We start from the raw sequence: 22,324 nt of genomic DNA, 5'->3' as shown, positions 1-22,324 counted from the left end.
AGAGCTGTGACTGGAGATTTCAAAAGTTGTGAAAGTTATTGAAGAATAATAATAAAAAAAATACCAAAGGGATATGATTATCTTCAGAAAGACAGATGTTACCAGACAGACTACAATACAGCGAAGAAAGAGATATTAAAAGGGAGTTGGAGGGAGCCTGGAGGGATTTAGGCCCCAGGCCATCAGCAAGACTGAGACTTATATTGTAAAATCTCAATCAAATAAGACCACAAATCTGAATGAAATGAAAGCAGTTCAATTGAAACTTAAAACTAAGGCTTCTAGTAATGAACACCAAACCTGTGGATGTCCTGGGTTTTCTTTGTGCCTCTAATATCTCTTCTCCATACCATAGCGGACATTTAACTGTTGCTTCAGGCACTCTGGTTTCATCCTCCTTGTAGATCCCAACAGCCAGATTCACCATCACCATTCTCCTTGGTGGTAGTTAGGTGGTTGTCTACATGTCTTCAGCTTAAATGGAACTTTCCCATCCCTTGGCTTCACTTTGTGCTTGGTAACTCCTGCTCACAAGATGACTTGGAGTATTTATAAACATACCACCCACTTTGTGCGAAAAGCCTGTAGCTTTGATGAGGTAGTGGGCAATATCACATTTCATGCTGTCGAAGAACAAGTAACTGAAGTCAAAGGGTTCTTTCCCAAGAGACCATGACAGCTCCACTGCTGGATGATAATCCCTTCTCTGATGTGATTTATGACATGGCCTGGCGTGGCGTGAATACGTCCTCTTGATATAGATTTGCACAGTGACCCACTAGGGAAGTTTGTATGGGGGTGGACCTGGTGGGGGGTGTCCAGAAATGCTTCAGGTTTTGCATTTTTGCCAACACTCCTTATCATATTTAAGCCATAGTGTTACTGAGGAAAATCCTAAGTAAACCCTCCAGTTTTACTTGCTCTTCATTGACTAAAAATAACCAATTTGGAGTTGGGCATGGTGGTGTACACCTGTAATCCCGGCAGCTCAGGAGGTGGAGGCAGGAGGATCACGAATTCAAAGCCAACCTCAGAAATTTAGTGAGGCCCTGTCTCAAAATAATAAAGTAAAAAGGGATGGGGGATGTGGCTCAGTGGTTAAGCACCCCTGGGTTCCATCCCGGATACCAAATAAAATAAAAATCACCAATTTTGAAGGGCACACAGCTGGGCAATACATGACTGGCGCCCCACTGACTTTGCAGCAGATCACACCTCTGCCGCGTGGGCTATAATGGTCCCCTCGGGTACTGGAGGGCTGCTTTTGTAGAAAACCCCACTCTTCACTTGGGCCTGTAGATGGAGACAGGGTGGAAACGCTTGGCATCTCTGCCTTCATGTTGTGTCTGTCTCTTTTGTTGCCTTGACCCTTGGCTCAGATTCTTCTCAGCTCTGCATGTAAACATGTTGGTCATTTGAGAAATGTTTTGTCCAGAACTATAGGGTGGACTTTACCTGAACTTGCCTAGTTTGTCTCTCCCTCTTCAAGGGTAAAGGCACCTACATGCCACCATGATTGGAAACACTGGGTCTTAAAAGGAATGATAAGAGGTGGTAACAGAGTTCCTGGAAAGTCTCCACCCATTCTCAGAAGGGATATGAATATTCCCCCCTTTATTAGCCTCTCCCTCTCCCCCATTGCCCCTATCCTTTAACTGTCCCCTCAGCTCCTGTAGCTGACAACTGGTTTATGAGCAAAACTCCCATCTTCTCTCAGATGTTGGTTTTCCTGTGGGGTGAACTTCCAAACCTGGGGTCAGTAACAATATAGAAAATTAGGGATTCTCAGATAATACGTCATGTGAGCAAGGAAAAAAAAACTGTGTTTGAAATAAGTCTTGGAAGAGGAATCATCAATTTTAAAAACTTGAATCTTATGAGCAATTCAAGAGGCAAAGCTGATTGGACAGTCTGTGTGATAATATTAGTGGAAGTTCTAGGTGCACAGGAGGAGCTCAAAAAATAATAGGTGAATCCTTTGCACAGAGGGAAATGTACACAATACTGTTACACGCTAAAGGCCCATTCAATAGGATTCTCTTATATAATTGGTATATGAATTCAGGCTGCTTAGATTATCAACCACATTTTATAAAAATTCTGCCTTGATACAAAGGAACATGCATCACAATTTTCAGGCTTACTATTGTACACTGTAACTATCTTTACCATCCAGGGAACTATTTCTATTTTTTTTTATCTCTTTCTAAATTCTAATTAATCATTAGCCCCTCCCAAGACTTTTGAATGGAGACCAGCCTTGTTTAAATAATCTATAATTGTTTGATCTGTCCCAGGATGGAAATATAAATGTTTCTTTCAAAAGGAAAAAAAAAATTCTAACAAGTACCTAGCTGATTTGAAACTGTTTGGAAAATCAATTGAGAAATTGAAATGATGGGTAATCATAGTGTACAGCTAAGATGTTGCATTTAACATTTATATTTTTAGAAGGGGATTACATTTTAAATATGGCAATAATTATCATATCATGGAGAAGACAGCCTAAAAAAATTTTTTTTTCCCCTGAGGTTGCACCTGAGAACTGCCGGAAAAAAACTAATGTTAGGAAAATTACCCTTACGAAGAGAATACATTCTACCCAAGAAATAGTAAGAGTTTATAGGTCTAAGGCTGGTGAGGGGTATGTTAATTTCAGAGTTCAAGTGGGCACATGAAATCGGAAGTTCCTTCCCAATTCAGCATCACCTGTAATTCCACTTAAAGCCACAAAATTATCACTGAGCACTGTACAATATGTAAAACAGCACTGTATCGTCCATTTACAGTGTCCCATTTAGATTATTTAAGAATTTTTTTTAGTTGTAGATGGACATAATACTTTTATTATTTATTTATTTATATTTGGTGCTGAGGACCAAATCCAGTGCCTCACACGTGCTAGGCAAGCTCTACCACTGAGGTATAACCCCAGCCCTCCCATTTAGACTTTAATCTCATCTGTATCAAGAATCAGCCATGTGAGTTAGACTCCCTCCGTCACATCAGTCCATTTTTTTCACCTGTAAAATAAGGGGATTAAATTATATTAGTGCTTCTCAAACTCTAACTTGCAATCGAGTTCTCTGGGGATCTTGTTAAAATGTTGGTTTGCATTCAGGAGGTCTCTGGGGTGGGGCTTGAGGGTCAGCATTTCTACTCAGCTCCACAGAGATGCCGGTAATGCTGGTGTGAGGACCACATTTCGGGTAATGGTAATTCATCCTTCTCATCTGTGTAAGATACTTCTTTAGGTGACCCAAAGATTGCCTGCATTGTTCACAGGGGTTAGATTACGACTTCTCATCTTGTCTTCTTTCATGACCTTGAAAAAGGCCCAGCTTAGGTTTTGCTTTTAGTGGTTTATAGTGTCTTTGGAATGTCTATCAGATGTTGGATGTAGTCAAGTTTAACAAAAACCACAACCTGGGAAAAGAATGAATTCAACTCAGCTCAGTTGAAGACCACAGACCCAGGGATTTATGTAATTACCTCACTTTCCAGCCACATTCCCTCTGATACTTTTTAATGGTCTTTGACTACTCAATTAACACCTCATTAAATGACAAATATTCGCTATATTTTCTTTCAGTTTCTTGGACTTGTCACCTGCAAACGAGGCAGCTCTTAAAGTATTTAGGTGAGGGAGTGTAGTCTGGATGGCCAGCCCAAGAGCTGAGAGCTTCAGAGTGTCAGTTCTGCTGGGATGGTAAGGTAATTATCCTGGGACAGCATTCCGTGCCTTATGAAAGTACTGGGTTCATGTTTATTTTATCCTCTATAAAATATGGGCTTCCTGACTGTCAACATTTAAGCGATCTCCAAAAAGCTCCTGTGTCGATGTAGTAATGTTTGGAGGTAAAATGATTAGATTATGAGAGCTGTGCCCTCATCAGTTCTCCTAGTTGGAATGCACTGGGTGGTGACTGTAGGCAGGTGGGGTATGGCGAGAGGAGGTGGGTCACTGAGGGTGTATCCTAGAAAGGCACATCTTCCCTGCAGCCCCTTCCCTCTGCTCTCTTTACTTCCTGGCTGCCATGAGGGAAGCAGTGGTCTCCCACCATGCCCTTCCACCATGATGTGCGGTCTCACCTTGGGCCCAGAACAATGAATTCGGCCCATCATGAATTAAACCTCTGGAATTGGGAGCCAAAATAAACTTTTCCTCCTTAAGTTGTTCTTGTCAGGTTTTTTGGTCACAGTGTTGCAAAGCTCACTAACACACCAATATAAGGAACAAGCTCTGGAGCCAGGCTGCTTGGGTCTGGAGCCTGGCTTGGCCCTTTTATCCCATGTAATGATCTTGGGCAAGTTACTTGCTCTTTCTGTGCTTTGGTTTCCTTATTTATAAAAAAATGGAAATTTTTCATAGAACTGTTCAGAAGACTAAGTGAGTTAATTCCTGTCAAGTGCTGAGAAATCTACTTGGTACGGTGAGTACAATAATTATTGGCTAACATTACTGCTCAAGAATCAACTGTCAAATCTTGTTTTGAACCATATTCATTGATTTGTCAATGAAACAAATGTATTTCCTGCTTGTTGTATACAAGCCATTATTTAACAGTCATTAATAAAACCTCACAACTTATATAAAATCTTGATAAATTATAAGTATTAGAAATTAGAATAGTTCATTAATTGTTGTATTGCACACTTATGGGGAAGAAACAAGATGTACTTAAGGAAACACAATACAATAAAGAAACAATTAACAGAGAATTGGATAATATGTTAGATTCTTCCTGTCCACTGCTCTAGAGAGAAAGAAAGGAAGAAAACCAAGGAGATATATTATATAACTCAGTTCATGCATTTTGTTTAAAGACTTAATTATAATCTTGAAAAATTTGTTTTTCAAGGTGGAGCTAGTGTTATTGTTTTTGTGATCATAAAAGTAATACATGAAAAAGTATAGACTATCTCAGAAAGATCAGGAAAGACAGAAGTAATGATAAGACAATTTGGGGAGGGAATATGGAAATGAGGGAAACATTATTTATTTTTTACTCTGATATCCTTTAAATGTTATACCATATGCAAGTATTGTCTATTAAAATGTTTTTTTCTAAATTAAGATGCATGATGTCATTAATACATTACATGATATAGAAAGTTATAAAGTAGAAAGTGAAATCAGTCATCATATTACATTTTCATATTTATGTTATCAGAGTCTATGATTCTAAGGATTTATAAATGTATTTTGTTTACAAAAATGAGATCATACTTACAGAATGTTTTAAAAATAACACTAGTGCCAAAAATGAATCTAGAACATTTATAATGTCTATATTTGTATGCAGGTACCTTAGTTGATCTGGTCAATCCTCTACAGATGAGAGTTTTCAACAGTTCTGGGCTGAACATCTTTATACATACATATTTATGTAACTTTTATTTTCTTAGACTATACTAGAAGTTCAACTGCAGGGCACAGATATACACATAAATTTGAGATTTAAAAGAAGCATAGTATGTATAAAGAAACGAGTATGTATAAAGAAACTCCCCAGTTCTCCCTCCATGGAAGAGCAGTTCACTGTGGTTAAAATGTAGGCATCAAAGGGATAGACTCACTCCTGCCTCCCCATGGCTGGAAGGACTGCAGGACATTCACTGGTGGCACCATCTGTCCTATGCCAGGTAGGGAAATAGGAGGGATGAAGTTAGGTCTTGGCAAAAAATCACGATTGATGTTCCTGGTTGAATTTTGCTTTTATTTCTCTGCTTTTCCAAAGAAAATGCCTTGCTTCATCTTTGAAGCCGCTTTAGAGTTATTTCTGCTAATGGATTCATAACCAGTTCATGTTAAAATAGCTAATGTTTATTTTAATGGTGAGAGGGAAGAATTTGAAGGGGTTCAGAACAGCTCTTCAGATCTCTAAGCCTGAGTGATACCTTGCACCCGAGTAGAGGAGAGAAATGACAAACATGAGATTTGGAAGGGCTCATGGCAGTCTGTCTTTGACTTTCTTTTTTTTAACATGAGGAAATGTGGACTGAAAGAGGGTAAATCACTCATCTAAGCTCATATAACTGGTGAAAGACTGAACGGAATGACGAATGTAAACCTACATTCTGTGTTATTCACATTATAATTCCAATTCATGATTATGTAGACTTACTAAAGACTGGATATTGGCTAGCAGGGAAATTTCCATTATTAGACTCCATTGTTACATGTACAAGCTATTTAATAGTTACCTTTGGGGCACTCAATGCTCTAATTCCCTCTAGTTTTGTTTACCTATAAATGGAGTGAAGAAACATGGCTTGCCCTTGGGGGAATATTGACATGTATGTGGAGATATTTCCAACTAAATTGAATGAGAAGCCAAATTTTTGTATTTAAGTTTGTCATTTTTTAAAATTTAGGATCCTGCTTTCCTGAGTGATATATCAATTAACCCTTGCTGAGCAGAGTTACTGGGAAGACCTGAACCAACACCCAAAGCCAGCTCAGCTCTGATGTCCCCTACGGGTGTCAGAACTCACAGAACCCATGAGGTTTTCAAAGGATCCACTCTCTATAAGGTCTAGTATATGAATGGGGCCTTATAATCAGAAAGGACAATTAAATAATTAATGAGATTAGACTGGGATAATGCCTGCAATCTCCTTGGAAATCTGCAAAAGAAGAAAAAGTGAGAAAAATGTGCTTTAAAGTTGTTTGTTTTTTGAAATGTGGAAACATTGAGGGAAACGGAAGTCAATTTCCAGCTCTGCCCCCAAATCCTTCAAATCTCCCTCCCCATTTTTAAAGAATCAATGGCAAGGATCAAACAATTTTTTTCCAAGGCAAAGTGTCAGTTTTTCATGAGCTCCTGTGTACTTGTAAACTAGACTACAACCAGCAGCTCCCTCTCTCACTAAGTCTTCAGAAGGTGTGTTGCACTTGAACACATTCCTGCTTTACATAGAAGTAAGTGCAGATCACATGAAATCTATAGAGCTGCAGTTCAAGTTCCAAGCCTTTACTGTCATATTTCCTTCTTGCTTAAGGGAGGTCAGTCTTTTTTGTTCTAGTAAAGCTTTCAACTAATTAGTGGAGGCCCACCCACGTTAGGGAGAGCTATCTTCTTTACTCCAAATCCATGGATTTAAAAGCCGCAGCCCGGCTGGCTGGGCAAAATAACTGGGGGGTGACGAACGACTTGTGTAGATCTATACAGCAGGAGTAGGAGCCGTTTATTGCAGGACAGGAGCAGTATTTATACATTCCACACAGCTTATCTAATTAGCATAAACTAGATACAGCAGTCAACCAATAAGGAATCTCCACACTTAATGGCTCGCTGGTGTTACTTTACAAACTACTCCCTCTGGCATTTTGCCAGGCACCATCCAGACTTGTTTACAGACTCTAACATTTCTCTGGCAAAATGCCAGGAGCCATCCTGACTTGTTTACAGACTCTATCATTTAAATGTCAATCTCATCCAAAAGACACCTTCACAGAAACATGCAGGATAATGTCTCACTAAATATTTGGGCACCAAGGTCCAACCAAGTTGACACATAGCCGCCTTTCCTAAACCCCCTACACTAACACTTTTGCAAGAGCGGGAAGAAGGCAGAGAAGTTAGGTATAACACTGGTACCATTTATTTGCTTCTAGATTATACCCCAAGCCAGTGGTCTAAGGGTATACCATTGTTGAATGAATGTATGATGTCAACTTCTCTCATGATGAAGCTGTCCAGTTCCTTGCTGTTCCTGCTCCCCTCCAAGACTGCATGTGACCATCTTGCCATTAAAATTCTTGGGCTAGAGTCATGATGTTGAATGTCAGGTGAAAGTTAAAGAATCCCACAATAGGAAAGAACATGAAAACATCATGAAGAGGCTACCCCTCATTGCTCATTCTAGGGCAAAAACAGTAATACAGCTTACATTTTTGGTGCAGTGGAAAACCCCTGCCTCTGAACTCTCTGCTCATGTTAAACATGCCAAGCAAGGTGCATATTTTATTTCTTAAAGCAGCACAATCAAGGTTGCTTTGAGATGTGGCTTTGAGATGTGCACTAGCAAGTGTCCTCCCAACAAGACCTAGGGCTGAGGCTCCAGAGAGCAAAGACGACATTTTGAATGATCCACGTTTGAACTGTTATTTGAAGCTGGCGAAGGGCTGCTGCAGAGGCAGGCATGAAAAAGACTCTGTGGTCCCCTCTCCTATTCTAGGAGTGTTCCCCATTTGAGAGTCACGCAGCAGACCTCAGCATCCCCCAGACTGCTGTATCACTAAAATCTAGTTTCTGAAAATAGCTTTTGATGAAAAGCACCATCAGCCCATCCCTGAGCCCCGCCAGCAGGATGCCTCCCCCTGCTTCACAGTGAAGTGACCCAGGCAAATAAACCCCAAGAGAGCAAACAGTGAGTTTGTGGAGGACACGGGTCACTCAGGAGCTATGTAAACAACCTTTGCTTTCAAAAAACAAAATCTGCTCTGTCCCTTTTCTTCCCAGAAGCTGAAAAAGGGACAGAACTGTAATGACTTTCATATGATCTTTCAAAGAATACACGTGATGGTATCACACTCATTTACACAGGGGAAAGGGGACATATCACTGCGTAGCTTACATTCATTGCCAAATCCAGGAACTAATCCGTGAACACCCATTGCGTACCCTCCATGAACAAATTCCTGTGACAAGTATCGAATTCAGCTTCAGGATTTTAGATAATGTACTTTTTCACTTCTAAAATTTTGCTAAAATTTTTCTCTTACTTGACCAAGAGAATGAAGAAAAAATACCTGGTATTTTTTTAATCTGGAAAATATTAGCTCATTCAACATAACTGCTACTACCTAGAATCAAGAATGAAAAAATCATGAAGGTATTTCTGTCTCTAAGAATTTCCTGGTTTTACAGATTTTCTTTCTTTCTTCTTTTACTTTTCTATTTTTTTTAAAGCAGATTAAGGCACACCAACAAAACACTTGCAAGAAATATCAGTCATATTGAAATTTTGAACCTCTGTTCTTTCTATGATTTGAAAGCATTTTGACATAAAGGTACATCTATGACAGCAAATTGTGCCTAAAACAATAACTGAAATAGAGCCAACAATGACATACAAAGACCTGGACTGCAATATAGCCATGCCTTGCAACATGCCCAGGGGGAGGAAGGGACCAATGTAAGTACTTTTATCAATGTCATTTTGTCCAGGGACTATCTTAGTCAAAATAGGTTGTTGCTCAAATTCACATGAGTCAAGACTAAATTTGATTATTGGGACTTTTATTAGCTTCTTCCACTTCTGAATTCCAGGATAGTCTTTTTCTGGGGTTTTCTTTTATTCTGATTTGAACTAGAATTGGAAACTTAGCTTATTATTAAACAAAAAAGGAAGAATAAGGAAATTTTTTTAAAGTACTTAAAGTCAAAGGTCTGCACTAGTCCATGGGACATTATATATCGCTCTAATTTCATCTCAATTCTACTAAAAAGTTATGTCGGTTTCAGAAAAGGTAGATCGTTTTGGGAACATGGTTGGGATTCAAATTCAAGTCTCTTTGTTCTTTCTTCTTTTTTTTTTCTCCACTACTTTGGGGTACAGTATTATTCTATGGCTATCCATCTCACGTGATTTAAAGCCATTAGTTTAGGAACATGCTGTTGGTGCCATCATCTGCTTTTCCAATTGGACATTAAAATTAGTTATACTTGTAGGGATTACCAAAGATTAGTTTCCCAAAAGTAATTTTGCGTTGGTATATATGAGGGCTTTGTTTTCAATGAGTAAAATATAACTTAAGGCCCTTTAATATGCTGTGAATCAGTCGTTAGTCACATTTTTGTTTTGGGATATTTTATTTGCATTTTAAGAAAGATAAAGCTACTGAGCAATAACACAGGGAGAAGATAGCAAGAAAGTAAGAAGGCCAATATCCGAATCACATAGGGCACAAGACCACACTAATATAGAAAACGAATTTGGGATGTAATCTGATTTAGTCGTTCAACATATAATTATTAATTATAAACTCAAAAATGTTATGAGCTTGTAGTAAAATTTATGAACAGGTGGCAAATGAAAGATGGGGAAACTGGAATAAGTAATTTTTTTAAAATATTTTTTTAGATGTTGATGGACATTTATTTTATTCATTTATTTATATGCGGTGCTGAGAATTGAACCCAGGGCTTCACACATGCTAGGTTCTACCACTGAGCCACAACTTCCGGCACCCGTAGTTTTTAATCCTCTATTATATGCCAGTCCTGCTATCTCTCTAAGTCAGAAATTTAATTTCTATAATAACTGAGGGATAGTTATTCTCACCAGAGAAACTGAGAAAGGGAGGGAGAGGAAACAGAGAGGAGAACTAATGATGGCAGAACAGGGATTTAAGAGCAAGTTCTTCTGGCTTCCAAGCTTGGCTTCTTATCACACTGCCTGAGGGACAGATGTGGAATCCACAGAATCAGGTATTTTTTAAAGGCCTCTGGTGACGTTGACAAAAAAGATAATGAGTAGTTTTAGTAGTGCCTTAGTGTGGCCCAAACTTCAATCAACACAACTGTTTTGGCTCTAAAATAACATGAGTATTATAATTTATGTAATGGCTCTGCCACTCACCAGCTGTCTTAAGTATTTACTTAAATTCTCCAAGATGTAGTTTCCTCATCTGTAAAATGGATATGATAACAGTAACTACCGCATAGGATTTTACGAGGATTAATTAAGACAAATTAATACAGAGCCTGGCATGCAGTAGGCAAACTGGAAATTAATTTTTTTTTAAAAATTACTCTTACTATTGTCACATTCCAGATATCCTCTTCACTTTCTATTCTCAAATTTTATTTCATTAAGGACTTGGTTACAATTCCATCAATTTTCAACCCATTAAAAATAATCAACTTGGGGGGCTGGGGATGTGGCTCAAGCGATAGCGCGCTCACCTGGCATGCGTGCGGCCCGGGTTCGATCCTCAGCACCACATACAAACAAAGATGTTGTGTCCGCCAATAATTAAATAAATAAATAAATAAATATTTTAAAAAATTTAAAAAAAAAAATAATCAACTTGGTGTTCTCATGAAGTTACCCCTGGCCTTCTTTTTCATTTTAGCCTTTTCTTCCCTTGAGAAATGACCCAAGTTCCTTCAGTCTTCCATTGCATAGATCATCTTAGTCTATAGGATCTCTATTTTCATAATGGGAGTGCAGTTTAGGCATAAAGCCAGGCTGCCCAAGTTCCAATTCTGTTACTAATTTTCACTAGCTATGTATCCATAAGCAGGATGCTTAATTTTCTTGGCCCTCGGTTTTTTGTCTATAAAGCAGGGACAATGGCATTGTTCACCGTATAGGCTTACTGCAGGGTTAAATGAGTTAATACATATTTAGCTTTTGGGCTTGGTATAGAATATGTGTTCAATAAATGTTCACTGTTTTATTCATTCTTTAGTCTAAGGAAGTTTGCCTTTAGCAAATTACTATATTGTCTATTTGAATATGTTTGTAACTACATTTTCTACATTTTTTTTCATTTCTGCCTCTCCTGAGCAATTGATTTTTTAATTTTTAACTTTTTTTTTTTTTTTTTTTTTTTTGTGTGTGTGGTATTAGAGATTGAACCCCCAGGGCCTTGTGCATGCTGGGTGAGTGCTCTACCACTGAAATTTGTCCCCAGCCTGGTAATTGATTTTTGGTTCAGCATAATTATAAACCAAGAAAGAAATGAAAGTTGATAAGATGGCTAAACCCTGAGGTTTTCAGTTGAGTGAACTACTCTATTGCTGTTGTTGAAAGACTTCAAAAAAAACACAGTTTCACTGTTACGAGGATAAGGCTCAGAAACCATCTGCCCTTGAGTTTCTATGTAGGTGACATCAGTGATGAATGATGATGGTTGGATTCATTTCCAGACCCGACACTCACTGCAAAGTCATTACAGAGTCAGCTACAAGACCACAGGTCCTAGGACATGTGGAAAAAGCCCCGTTGCATTGGCTCCTGCTCATGATGGCCACCTGTCCAGTGAAGAGGGGAAAGAGAAGACTGTTCTACCTTCCCCCATTGCCATACAAATCTCCCAAACATTAAAAAACAGAGGAACTGTTTCTTGTAAAGATGAATTTGCTGAATCAGAGCAGTCCAAAGATGAAATGAGCTCTCTCTGGAGGGAATAAGGAGTGAGATATTTAAACCGAAACCGGATGACCACTCATGGGAATAACAGGGAGGGATCGGGCACAAGGGAGATGGTAGACCAGATGACCTTTACAGCCATGCAACTGAAAAATCTGATAAAAGTCAGGGGAATGGGATTTGATCTCTTGAGTTTGTTGTAATCCAGGTAATGTCTCTAACTGATCACTTGCTTGTGATTTCCCATTGAGAGTACTGTACTCCTCGTTTAATTTGGAAGTTCAAGATAGCAGTTTCAATTTATGCTGTTAAATTAATATTGTCAAGCTTGTATATAATTTATCCTTCATTTCTCATGGAGCCAACACAGCCTTGCCTTGGTCCCATTGTTCTTGTTCTTCCCCTGCCTGGAGCCTGTTACCCAAAAGTCCCTGCCTGGACTCCCTTCCAGTCCCCTTCCCCTTCTTGCTGCCACTTTCTACCTTCTCTAGTTAAAAAAAAAAAAAAAAAAAAAAAATATATATATATATATATATATATATATGAATGAAAGTGATGAAATTCATATGTATATTTAAAATTTGTTCCTTTTAGATATGCATGTCAGTAAAATGTATTTTGACCTATCATACATACATGGACTATAACTTTTCATTCTTGTGGTTGTACGTGATGTGGAGTTCCACTGCTCGTGTATTCATGTGTGAACATAAGGAAGTTACGCCTGATTCATTCTACTGTCTTTGTATTCCCATCCCCCTCCCTTCCCTTCCTTCTCCTTTGTCTAATTCAATGAACTTCTTCCCCTGTCTTATTGTGTTCTCTTGATGTACTATTTTTCATCATACTAATCCCCCACATGACACATTATATAGTCCTTTATCTTTGGTCTCTCCCTGACGAAATGTAAGTACCATGGATCAGGGCTCTGGCATTTTTGTTCACTGTATTTCAGATCCTGGAACAGTGTCTGACACACAAGATGTCTATTTGTTGAGTGAGTAAATGTAAGCAGAGGTTTGTTTTTATTTTTGATTAGTTAATTTCCTGCTATATCTAATTTTGAAGCATTTACCTCTTTAAGAAGTTGGTTTGGAAAACTGTTAAAAATCTTTTGAGTTCCTCCTCTTCATGATATGAATATAAAGGTAACTCTTCCAAGAATTCATCAACCTATATCCATTTCAAAGACACCTGCAAGTGGATAAGGAAAAAAAAAATTCATAGCTCTCCATTAAACTAGTCTAAATGATTTATTTAAAAAAATGCTAAGAAATTTTACTTTTCAAACAAACATGCAAGTTACTTGGATGAAAGACTTCAAAAAAAAAAAAAAAAAAAAAGCAGAGCTACACTTTGAAGAGGACAAGGCTCAGAAACCATCCTGTCCTTGAGTTCTGATCCAGGGGTCTATATAATTACCATTCAAAGGATGAATTATTTGGTATGATCATATTTAAGGTTTTTTTTTTTTAATAATTAGAGCTTCCAAAGCATCATCTATAATCAAATACAGTATGGACCTCATTCTTCCCTCCCCAGTGATACCTGTGTTTCCCAAAATGCTTTCATTAAAAACAAACAAAAGCTATTTAGAAACATTTGAAAGCAAGTCAGTATTTGATTCCAGTAGATGGCACTGCAAAGCAAGTCTTTATAGATCTAATAACTGTCACTTTTTTGATCATGATAATAAATAGTGATTTATACAGTGAAAACAAACAGGTTGGGGATTTTGAAACGAGTGAGGCTGGAGTTACACAGTGCCCGACACTGATACATCATCATGTATCATAATTTGGAATTTTACTAAAGTGCACGTAGGTTGCCCATTGTTCTTCTACATGAAATGACTTTTTGATATGAGATGTCAGTTGCTAGTTTTAATTTGTTTAGTCTATTTTACCTTATAAGTCCAAAAAAAAAAAAAGAGTTATGGAACTCTTTATACTTTTGTACTCTGCCAAAGTTGACCTCATCTAGGCCAGTGAACATACATAGAGGAAAAATGGTTCCAGAGTCACAAGTCACATCTCTGACCTGAACTGCCTGTGTTTATTGCTGGTGTGTGTGTTTGCCAATAGATACCTTTGATCATGATGGATTTGATGAGAGAATGTAAATGGCTCCAGACAATGCCAGCTTCACTACAAAAAACAAGACATACCATGTTCCAGTGACAGTGGCAGTGGGTCAGAACTCAGCCTATGCATAAAGGAATATATGTTTACACCAGTTTCACACCATTTAAAAGGGACATTATATGTATTATAAGCTAGAAATATTTAAATGATATCATGTATGTAAATACACCTAGAATAAAGTCTAGGTGCAAATTAAGTGTTAAATGACTCCCCACCCCTACCCTGTTCTTTCACTGGTCTTTGACAGAGGAGAGGAAGGAAAGGCTAGAGCCAGCCCTTACACTGCACTACCCATTTAATGACCTCTGTCATTTCACCTCTCTGAACTCCAGCTGGCAAAAGGGCTGGAAAGGAAGCTCCAAGGTATATAATATTATGCTGTACATAGAATAAAATTCCTGAGTGAAGTACATGCCACTGGACACCCATATGCACATGCCAGCAGCCATAGAAGTTGGGAGTGCTTTTTGTCAGGATGCTTGTTCTTCCTTAGTACAGAAAGAAGCCATTAGTCAAAACTGGTGCATCTGTAATAAACCATCTTTGAATAAATGTCCTAGGAGAGTTCAGATATGATGCATTTTTAATATGCCCTTTATGCTGTTTTTTTCCCCCCATATTGCCAAGGAAAGCTGAAACACCTTCAAATCTTATGAGAAGTGATAGCAATAGGGAGTTTCTGAAATTTCTAGAAACATACGAGAAACCTCTCTGTTTTTGTGGACCACAAGACATGACTATAGCACACTCATTAAGAACTATGATTTTTCTTTGGGTACTTAGAATTGAACCCAACGGTGCTTTACCATTGAGCTGCATCTCCAGTCCTTTGTGTTTTCTATTTTGAGACAGTGTTTTGCTGTTACTAAGGGTCTCACTAAACTGCCTAGGCTGGCCTTGAACTTGTGATCCTCTGCTTCAGCCTCCTGAGTTGCTAGAATTATAGGCTTGCACCAGCTTGCCTGGTTCATTAAGACCTTTTAAGTCATATCAACAAGCCATCTTTCCCTCAGGTTTTTTTTCAGAATGACTCTCACAGGTATTTTCAACTTAGCTCCAGACACTTTTATGGGCAACACAAAAGACATACATTAAATGCAAAGACATAATAGTAACCTAAATGAGGGACAAATATAACCTGAGCAACACCTTCACTGCCAGACAGTGAGGTAAAGAAGTCCCTAACATCCTTTTCCTATAGATTTGTTTACTTGATTTTATTTTGCTCTCTGTGACCCCAGAGTTTACATTTTTGCTATATTGAATAGGCAGAGTTAGTGTTAGAATATTATAGAAAGTAATTTGTGACTTTAGTGGGCAGATTGCTAAGCATTCTTTAGGGTCTTAAAAGACTTTGTAGAACATCTAGTCCAATTCCCCCTTTCACCCATGGTGTGTGTGGGGGGGAATAGGTCAGAGAAACCACAGGCATTACTGATGACAAAGTGATGGAGGTCATTGGAGTCCCATACATTGGCCAAAGACTTTGGGGAGAGGGGATAAGGAAAAAGGGTAAAAAAATAACAGAGGTGTGTATGTTTAGATTACTCTTAGTGACCTTAGGAGGTAAATGGAAAAATACTATCTTATGTAGGCTAAAAGAAAACAAGTTTTGGTTTAAAGCCTCTAGTAAATAAAAGATTACACAAATTCTTCAAATATTTGTTTTTTACCTTCCCCCTTTCCTGCTTTTGTGTGAAGCTACTACGTTTAATACCTCACCAGAGAGTCTTTATATTCAAGTCTTTTACACTGATTCATCTTTTTTAGGAAATTTGCTTTTCTTGGTTGGAAGTGATGACTTAAACATGGACTGTATATGAGCACATGAACAACCCTTTTTCTTAGCATAAAGATAATGCAACAAGGTTTAACTAATCACATGTCTCTCCTATAAATAAAATAAATAGTACACATATACTTTTTCAAGTCTTTTGCAAGTTTTTATAATATAATACTTAGGAATACACAAATTATGAGAAACTTTTCAACTGGTAAGTTCCTATTTTATGCTGTATCACCAAACAAGTGGAATAGTACCTAAATATATGACAATTAACAAAATGACTTTAATATTTTGTATAATTTGGCCTCACTTATATAAAAGAATTACAAAGTTCCTTTGAAGGCATAAATTAGATCTATAGCTGCATTTTGAAAATGATAAAATTCATGATCTAACCACAGTTTAGGAATGTAATCACATTTATAATTAGTTGGTGTGATCAAAGACTTATTTGGGGAAATATTTTCAGCAAATGTTAACGATACCTAGAGAAATCTCATGTTAATCACAAGATTTACAAGGTTAACTTCCTCTGAGTTGGAGTGCCCTATGCATTCTTTACTTTGCAAAAACATTCAGTTTTTACCAGTGCTCTATTGTTGGTTGACTATGGTAGATTTTTTTTTCTTTTTCTTTTTTAATAGATTTAAGGTGGATCCCACATCTGGTTATATATGTCCCTAAAGTGTCTGGTTTTGAAATAAAAATAAAAGTTAGAAGGTATTGGAGTGGGATGAAGGGGCCATTTTAATTGCCTCAGAGAATCTCCTAACCAATTTTCATTTGCCTCATTGGTGTCCTTGGATAAAGGAGATTGGAGGGAGGACGCAAAACATAAAGCCAAGGAATCTTCAAAAAGTCATACGTGCAAAAAAAAAAAAGTAATGGAAAAAGTAGATGGGAACTGAACTCTGAGACGGTTCAAAATAAGCAATGTCGAGATGCTTTATGATGACACTACAACTATTGTGTCTGTGGCTCCAAAATTTTATTTCTTAATCACGATAGGTCAAAATAAATAAACATCCTCCACCACATTTTCTAGACCCACAGGAAAAATTTTCCTGGGGTCTGAGTGCTAACTGTATAAAGAGACTACTCAACTACATTGAAGCAATCAGGTAGAATAATGTTTATACAGTCATTGAGTTTGGGATCAGGTGTTCTTCTGCATTTGTGTCTATTTTGATAAAATAACGTTCCGTGCATAACAATGACTTAAAACTGGTAAACAAGACTGGAGACCGCGCAATGGCTGGTTGCAGCTCTAATCGCACAGCTCCTGGAGAGGAAAAACTCCATCTCCCTCGGAACAGGAGCCCTCTAGGAATCCAGCCCCTGGGCCAGAAGCGAGGCCCGCGGTCTGAGACCCACGCTGGAGTGGCGCCTCCCGACGCTCTCAGACGGCCCCAAGCCTGAGCTGCAGGGAGTTGGAGCAGAGGATCTGCGCTCAGGGCCATTACTCCCGCGGCGCGCCTTGCGCTTGGGCAGTGCTTAAGGCGGTGACACGGGTCTCCAAGGCTGGTTTGCAGGCTGGGACTTCCACGCTGTATGTCCTTGAGGGATGACTCTGTCCCCTCTCCCTCCCCTCCACCCTCTTCTCTCCCTCCTGGCGGTTCCCACTGAGTGGAAGGAGCGAGAAGAGAAGATGGGTGTCTGAGACCTGGCCAGGGCTTAGAGTCCTGTAGGGTGTCTGGAGCTTACACTCTGGATTCTTAAGTCGCTCACAGCCAGTCCATCAGGGTCCACCAGAACCACCTCGGGATTCTGAAGGAGGCAGTTCCCGGGGTACAGTTGGGAAGATTCATGTGCAGGAACTGGGGACGGTTGATTTGAGGAGTCTTTGCCTTTGGTAATTTCAGGCGCCTAGAGCTCAGGGATACGATTTGGTGTCTCCAAGAGTTGGACAGTGGGAAGCTGCAGGGGTGTGTGTGGGGTAACGTTGGTGTTTAAACTGTGCCGCGCAGCACGCAACCTTAATCTAGTGGCTCTCTTTTGGGTCTCAGGTGGCTTCTGTGTCAAATGGAGGAGTGACTGGTGGAGGGAAGGCGCTTTAGACGTCGCAAAGAGTTCTCTAAGATGTAAGGAGATGGGATTTCTCTAGACTGGTGGTGCGTGGGCCCTTGTGGCTGCCACCACCCGTCCTGGATCTCCCCATTCCTCCAATCTTTTTGTTGGCAGTGTCCTCCGGTGGGTCCCAGAGTGTTGAGGGTAGTTTCTAGGCACATCTCTCCGTTGTTCTTTTAGATCAGCTCAGGTCCTGCCATCAGAGAGAGCACTTATTTGAGACCGGTACTGAGCCATCAATATCTGTTTCCCTCACTCCACCGGCCATCTCCAACCTTTTGGATAGTCCACCTCTCCTTAGGGCACCACGGTGAGGTGGCCCGTGGACCATAGTGGGTTGGCAGAGCTAGGGAAGGCAGGAAAACCTATGGGTGCCTCGGAGACCCTCTGGTTTGGGGGAAAGGCGGGGTTTTACCGCGAGAGGAGTTCTAGAGAAATAGTTGGACTAGGAATTCGGAGACTGGGGAATTTTACAGAGCAAAAGTGTCCGTTCTCTATTTTCTAGGCGAATATAATCCAGCCCCACACCAGCATCTTCCAGCTGCTCCCCAGTTAAGGCAAAGCCCTCTTCCTAAACTGTCGGTCTTGCCTACCAGGGTGTCGCCACCTTTTCCGCATGGGGACATTTCGTTCTGACTTCGCCCAGCTATTGTGCCCAAGGCCTGGGGAGCTCCTCTGTGTCCTTCTACCATGTACCGAACAAAATGTCCACGAGCCCCGCAGACGTTCAGCCCAACACCGGGCTGCACTCCAGACGATGGCCTGAGGGCCACTCTCCCCCTCCCCCCACCTCGGGCTCCGGCAGGGATTCTTCTCCCCCCGATGAGAACCAGTCCTGACCAGGTGCCCCACGAGCCGCGTGGTGAGCCCTGTTACCAGCGTCCCGCCAGGCAGATCTCTCGGACAGCCCCAACTTAATTTCCTGGTCCTTGTGGCAAGTTCCCTTAGAAAACCTCTCCCAGTTTTCTCCAGTCCTTCGCAAAGAATCAAGAAACGTTAAAATCCCTATAGAGAGTCTCGATTTAATAGTACGAGAGGGTGGAGCGGGCGGGGCCGAGTTGTTCTTGGGATTGCATTTCTCCCCACTTTGAACGATCTCGGGCGGATAAAGCGCAAGTTTGTGCACTTGGTCCACTGAGGGATCGCAAATCAGAAAACAAAACAGCGGCCAAGGAAATGTGGAGTTTGTACAGTTGTCGCTGCAAATGGGTGTGCGGAAATGCTAGCAATGTGAACTTTCTACAGATCGTGTATGGAGGGAGCTAAAGGAAAGGAGGGAGGGGAGAGGGCTGGAGGGAGCCGCGTGGCGTGAATTGTGCCGGCGTGGGAGGGTGTCTGTGTGCCTAAGAGTGGAGGGGATGTCGCGACGGGGGCAGAAGAAGGAGTCGATCACGAATTGCAGGCTAATTGGCTTAAGACATTTTGCAAGCGCTGGAAAAGGTCGTTGAAGGAGTTCACTGCACAGAAAAAAAAAAAAAATCTTAAAAAAGAGTGCCGGGCATGCGCACAGAGAGGATGCCATATTGGAATGAGGCTGTAGTGGGAGCTGGAGGGACCTGAGCCGGCGCGCGAGGGAGGCGGCGGGCTGGGAGCGAGTGAACCAGGGAGGCGAGGGCGGGCGAGCGAGCGAGGCCGGCGCCTTTTCCGGAGACTTCCGGGGCCAGGGTCCCCGCCGAGGGCGGAACAAACTTCATCAGGTAGGACGCAGCTCCAGCTACTGCCCTCGGCCCGCGATCAGACCTCCGGCCCGCAGGTTGAGTGCGCCGGTCAGCGTCTTTTTGCTAGCTTCGCGGGGTGAAAAAAAGGGAAGACTAAGCAAGCCGGGTGGGTGTTGGGGGAGGAAGGAGAAAAACAGCCAAAGAGAAGGGCTGGAGAAGAAAGCGACAGCACTTGAGCGAAGCCTCAAACTCCTCTCTGCGCTCTGGGTTGTCATTTTTTGCTTCCTCTGTCGCCTTCCCCCGAGACTCCTGGGCTCTGAAAAGCCCGGCCGTGCGGGAGTCGGTCCAGAGTTGCAAAGTGTCCTCTTTCCTCCGGGTGCAGCCTGTCCCCTCCCGCCACCCACCCTTCTCGTTTGTGCACTCCTTTTAGCGATGAAGCAGTCCCTGTTACTACCCTGCGCTCCCCAGTCTCTTCCGCACCCGAGACCCCTTTTGGTGTGTGTTTGGAGGTTTGGGGAGAAGGAGGTGGTGGGGAAGGGAGACTGGAGATCAGCAAAGGGGAAAAACATCGTTCAGACATTTGGAATCGCCCCTTGGAGGCATTTGCCTGTGTCACTGAAATGAAATTGTCAGTAGTAGTTTCGGAGCGTGCTCCAGCGAGGATGATCTTTTTGTTCATTTTTCCCCCCTTAAAGTAATATCATGTCACTTGGGGCTTTCCTGTTGTCTACTCTTATCAGACCTCTTCTCAAAATTACTACCCAATCCAGCCCTGGAGTTTATTTTTAAATATGCATATGTCTTGCTGAAATTCTCCAAAAAGCAACTGTATGAACTGCTAGATATATTTATTGATTTCGACCCGAAGCGGTGGAAGGGGATTAGCCAGGGAAGGGAGATTCTTTGGGGTGGGAAGTGGTTGATTCGGGTGGCCAGATGCACCTCCAGAGCCCCATTTGTACTTGTGTTTCTTGGAAGCGCAGCAACAGCGGGGAAGGAGTCTTTAGACACGGTGCCGGTTTCAATATGGCGGGCTAAGGTGGCTTTTAAAAACTGAAAATAAAGGTTTTGAGGTGGGAAAAAACCCAACTGAAGTGGCCACGCCTGAATTTTGAGTCTCTTTGGTTACCCCAGGAGCCGCTTTAGCGAATTAAGTGGGAAAAAAGAAAGGGAACGAGTTGCCCCAGTTTTTTCCGTGGTTAAAGTCTGTATGTCAAGTCCATTGCTAGAGGGTAAAGGGTGGAGGGGTGCCTCCAGCCGGGACGAGGGCAACCAAGCGCAACTGCCACCGGTGTCTGTGGATTAGTGTACACGCCTTGTAGGTGCAGTTGCCGGGGGAGGTGTTACAGAGATCCACCGTAAATGTTTGTATGTGCGTCGCGGAACCAGACCCTGCCACGATTTGACGTGACAAACTGCTGACACGTGGTGCAAAATACATGAGGGCAGACGGAATGATTTATTTCAGCTTTCTAGGAGACAAGCTCGCTCTCTCCCTCTGTGTGCTGGATCCTGTGCGAGTAAACCTTCGATTAGACGGAGCAAGGAGATACTTATTAAAAGGACTGGCCAGAGTATTGGGTGCAATGGGGCTGCAGACATCAGTGGGATTTTGTGTGGGCTTCATTTAGTGGTGGGCTCTTGCTTCGCGCTCGGGTGGGAAGTTAGGGACCATTGCGGGTGGCGGAGGACGAAAGTGCAGGAGTACATGGGTGGGGGCACGCGGACCTCAGCTGAAAGGCGTTTTAGGGTCAGTGTGAGGGTTTGCCCTGTTGAGTTTTGGGTTTGACGCTTTAGGGAATGTGGGGGGTGGGTTGAGGGACAGCGTTCTGGGAGGAAATCCTTCCTTGCTCAGGCTGGGCACAGAAGGCAAGCCAAGAGGGGCGCCTCCAGTCTTGGCGGGAGCGTGGGCAAGGCTTTATCCTTGGGGTGTAAATAGGCTGCGAAGTGCTCTGGAAAAGCCCTCTTACTGGGCCTGGGAGGATCCGGGAATGCAGTTTGGACACAAAACCAGACCCAGTTAGGGGAGTCGTAAGGAACGCTCGCAAACCCGAGCTCGGAGAAGAGTCACCCGGAATGCGGGAACGTCGTTTTAGTTAGGAACGGAGGTCCCCGACAGGGGTCGCCCGTGTCCAGGACGCAGCGGCCGTGCGCTGGACGCGCGGCAGTGCCAACGGAAAAGACCCGGGAAGGGGGGCGGGAGCCACGCGGTGGTCGCACGGTTTCTCCAGAGCTAGGCGAGGGCAGGTCCAGGGAACCGTCTTCCGATCGTGCAGTGGCCAAGCGCTGGCAGACGTTTTTAAATGAGATGGTTAAAAGGACAGTGCTGGCTAGGTCTACAGTTACCGCAGCAACATGGTCTCGGGGCATTTAAAGGGGCCCACAAGGAGGGGGTGCGCTACAGGGTCACTTAGCTGGACGCTGTGGGGTCGAAGGGTCTGATTCCCTAGCGGTGTAGGGGCAATCAGCACCGGGATTGGAGACCCTAAGGCAGGTTTTCCCTCCCACCTGGGCGGCGAGGCTGAGCGATTGAAGACGCGCGAACCCAGACGCGCCCCCCC

General features: G+C 41.9%; 1 protein-coding gene across 3 annotated transcripts in view; it reads left to right on the top strand.

Annotated features, from left to right (window-relative positions):
• The first annotated feature begins 19,647 nt into the window (after nucleotides 1–19,647).
• Sfmbt2 (Scm like with four mbt domains 2) overlaps nucleotides 19,648–22,324 on the top strand; it is a 218,742-nt gene continuing 216,065 nt past the window's right edge. The window contains exon 1 of one of the 3 annotated variants that reach the window (XM_048812649.1): nucleotides 19,648–19,802. The gene's annotated coding sequence lies outside the window, so the exon portion shown is untranslated. The remainder of the gene's footprint in view (nucleotides 19,803–22,324) is intronic. The other 2 variants (XM_015495184.2, XR_007351090.1) reach the window with 2 other exon arrangements.

Source organism: Marmota marmota, unplaced genomic scaffold (genome assembly GCF_001458135.2).
Source record: "Marmota marmota marmota unplaced genomic scaffold, marMar, whole genome shotgun sequence".
Lineage (NCBI taxonomy): Eukaryota > Metazoa > Chordata > Mammalia > Rodentia > Sciuridae > Marmota > Marmota marmota.
Note: the sequence above shows the minus strand (reverse complement) of the source record. Positions and strands in the feature narration are given on the sequence as shown.